Here is a 4,260-nt window from a genome sequence, read left to right as displayed (position 1 = left end):
ACATTATCAAGAGAATGTATTTGCTTCGAATAAAATACCACAATCTGTTTATATGTTATAATGCAAAAGGAACTTATATGAAAATACAATCCTTACAGATCTTCAGCTATGCTTAGTACTCTGCGTAACGCTGTAATTCTTATTTTAACTAAAATTGTGCCGCAGCAGTCATGCGCAGCCTCAAGAATGATCCTGGCTTGATCAGGGACATCAACTAATTCTGATTCCAAAAAGGCAGCAGCTTCCCTATTCTTCGTTTGTTCAGCTTGCTCGATATTAATAACTTGAGAATTTGTTTCAAGCTCTTCTTTAATTTGACGAATAGTCAAATCTTTCGCTTCTTTTTGACCCTTGAGAAGCAGAATCTCTCTCTCAAGAATAGAAATTTGATCATCAATGATCGCCTTATTCCTATCAGAAACTTTCAACTTCTCGTGAAGAGAATAGTTAATAGAATTGCAATTAGCAAGGATGTCATCTGAACGAGAGAGTTTCTCCTAAAGTAATGCCAATTCTTTCTGACGATTCAGAATTTCTGGAGTAATGACTATACTTCGCGCTGCTTCTAAGTTTTTAATAGAGTCGTAAAACTGTGACAAAGAGTCGCGAAGAGATTGAACATCAACATGCGCCAGATGAGCCGAATGAGTAAGAACAACTAAAGCACTATCCAGAAAGGGCCACTGGGCTGGATCTTTAAAAGCGTTGATGATAATAGAGATTGCGTTCTTGAAGAATCCCAGCATAAGAGGGGACACCTTTTTCAACGAAAGTTTATAAAAAACTGTGGCTACTGAGTTAGACCCTTTAGACCCGCTTGAAGTTGGCACAACCAAGGCTTAAAAAAAAGGAGAAAGAGAAGAGATTATGAGTTCAAAAGAAGATATAAAGTGAGAAAAGAAGTAGAAGATATATACCCTATCTAGGGGCAATAGTGGAAGTAGCTTGAACAGAACAAGTTTTGGGTGCCACAGATCTGGGTGCATCTGTAGTCACAACAATGTTAAAAGAAAGCTCCTGAGCCCCTACGGTACTCGAGTCAACAATAGTCGGAGTTGGGACATCGACCAAATCAGAGAAGAATTCTAAACTTTGGGGTACTAGCTGGATAGGAGGAAGATACACAATAGGAGATTTATCAGTCTGAATGGGAGCATCAGATGTTGTGGTGACTATTGGCAAAGTTTCTCCTATGCCATGAGGAAGAAGTACATTTCCCATTGCTGCTTGAATTTCTGATGATTGAGCCTCGACATCCCTTACTGGTGATGTTTCATGAGCAATTACATTGGCGGTTTCCACGATACATGGAGAATACGAGGTGTCAAAGGAAAGGAAGATATTCGTGCTGGGAGAATAACCGGATTCTCCATAATCAAGTTACTCCTCTTCTAAGGAGGTCATCGCAATCGGACGAGAGGCATCTGGACAAATAGTTAGGACATCAGGAAGCGGAGACTCGGCTCTAGCATCGTCTTCCTCTCCAATATCCACCTCAGCATCAGTATCTTCATTTAACAAAGCATCTCCCTCATCAGTTAAGCTCGTGGGAGAAGATGTATCGTCGCTTGCAGTATTAGCTGAATATTTTGACGAACTGTCTTCCTCCGATATAGTTTGTTTTCCTTTGTAAGTAGTCTTTACAGGGGGAAGACGCACACTCTGAGTAGGAGAAGGAACCTGTTGTGCCAAAACTTCAGGAGACAACGACTTGGCATGCAAGCAAGTCATAGGAGATGTAGTGATAGTAATCCAATTCACGATAGGAGAGGCTATGACTGTAGCACGACTTGTTGTGGTTGTTACATGATCCATGGTAGAGATAACTGCGGTGGTTGTATGTTCAATAGTGGGAGGAATCGTAGAAGTGACAAGCTCTGTGGCAAGAGGAACGATGGGAGCAGGCTCTGTGGGCTGATCTCCTCCTTCAAGAGTAGGAGAAGGCAGACTACCGCCTGTCGTTTCAAATTCGTCGCGAGGAGTGGCTGGTCTTTCTCCCTGTTTTATCAAATCCAAAAGAAAACCAAAAGCAATCCATCCTTCTAGAGTAAATTTTGAGACGATGATGTCCCTAAACAGCAGCCTGATATTTCTCGTTAAAATATCTAATCCCATGCTTCGACCTATAGTTCCTCAAGCATGAGGGAGGAATCTAGATAGGCCGATCCACTAAAAAACAGTTGTGCACCAAGTAGTACTGATGCGCCCACCACTAGTGTTCAAGTTGTCGATATCGCTACAAGTTTCACTGGCCGGAGATAACGATATAATATCGTTATCACCGATAATATCGCCGATAACCGGAAATGCAGGGGAAAATGGGAAAAATGGTGGAATTTTTCAGTGAAACTTCAAGACATGCCTAAATACAAATATTTATATATTCAGGTATGAAAATTTTATAAAAAGAATGCATTAAATTAGAAGTTTCCATTTAATGGGGGCCAAAAAGTATGCATTGTCGTAAGAAATCACTAAAATAGTAACGAAAATTAGTTCATATAATATAAATGAAACTTACAATAATTAAGACATGCAAAAGTAAATAAATTAAAAAAAATATACATTTTTGCCCATGTTTCATCCCCACATAGAGTGACGAGGTGGCTCATAGTCATGTCCGGATCTCGTGGCAGTTGAGAGTAGTACTGCTGCCCAACATATTGCCAGTACTGTTCCCAGGTCATCCTGTGCTCATATCAATTGAGGAACTCTCTTATGTACCTCTGATAGTCATCCTCCACAAACTGTATGAGTATGCCTAGACGTAGGAATTGCGTGACATACATCGACGGCATTTCCTGAGCAGGGTACTGAGGGAACAGATCAAGTCCAACCCCAACTCCTTTATAGTATTATTGCCAGTCATATGGGTACCCCGAATATTCTCCTGTCAAAGGGTCATGACTCAAAGAACTATCTTCCGGCTGCCTGTACCCATGGGTAGAAGAGCGTGACTGAATGTCAGAGCTGCCATAGCCATACCCGTGATATCCCCCATGAGCATAAGGTGGGACAAAGGTGGAGCTCCCCTGATCTGAACTTATGTCCATAGATGACAGGCTGCGTGTGAGAGCATCAACCGCAGCGCATCCAGCTTTCTTCTTCGAATGATGCTCAAACATATATCTAGGCTCTGATGCTCTCGCTCTAGATGGTGGACGAGATCCATGATCCTCGTCCTGAGTGGCATGGTCAAAACTCTGCTCCTCAGTGAGCTGGCCAATGGACCATTGGCTCTGAGTTGTCGTGTACCCCCTACCACTACCACCCCACCCCCACTAGTACCACCTATACTAGTGTCGGTGCCTTCATCCCCTCCCTCATCACCGTCGTCATCATCATCCCCAGGACCAGTGTCAAGTAGGGGTTGAGTCTGATCATCATCATCACTCACTACGACTTGATGATGAGGAGGGGGCTGTGAAGATGCTTCCTCACCCTCTTTGGAACGTGCCGAACTCCTCACTAAAGGATCAAAGGAGTCTGTATCCACCTTCTGTTCCTCTATTACCCGATCGACATCGATACCCAGAGCCGCTACTCTCTCGTCTACCTGTGGAGCAGGGCCTCCCTCCACATCATCTAAATCAACTGATTTGACCCACTCATAAAGTGGGTCATCATCATCACCTATCTGTGCCATGTTACCTATAGACAACAGGTCTAACGGGTCTTGATTTTCCTCCATATCTCGGTCTACATGCAACTACCTCTCTATTAAGTTCATGTTGGAATAGCAGTAAACGAGCTTTTGTAGCTTCTCATATGTTAGTCTGTTCCTCTTGCTGGTGTGTATGAGTGACCATATGCTCCAATTCCTCTCACAAGGTGAGGAGGACACAGTTTGTGCGAGAACACGGACTGCCAATAACTGCAGTGCAGGCGTGTTGACTCCGTACATCGCCCACCACTCACCTATATATCCATGAGGAGCTTGTTTTAGTTTGAAGTTTAAATGAAAAATGCAATTACCTAATTATGTTACCATACTCACATGACATCATCGTTTCAGTCGATGCCTTTGCTAGTGCGGATGAGAATGTACCCCTCGCATCCCTAAACCGCAACAACTGTAAACACAGATTCACAGGTCATTATTTTTAATCACCTATATTTCTACAGGCTATAAGGAAGAAATTTTATTGCATTACCAGGTTATTGAAATCTGCTTGTGTTGTCAATTCTGGGAACAATCGTTCGAACGCCTCATGAACGGTCATCGTCAAATCTCGATTCTCATGGAACCGACGTTTATAA

The sequence above is a fragment of the Magnolia sinica genome, chromosome 17 (genome assembly GCF_029962835.1).
Source record: "Magnolia sinica isolate HGM2019 chromosome 17, MsV1, whole genome shotgun sequence".
NCBI lineage: Eukaryota > Viridiplantae > Streptophyta > Magnoliopsida > Magnoliales > Magnoliaceae > Magnolia > Magnolia sinica.
This window is presented reverse-complemented; position numbering follows the sequence as displayed.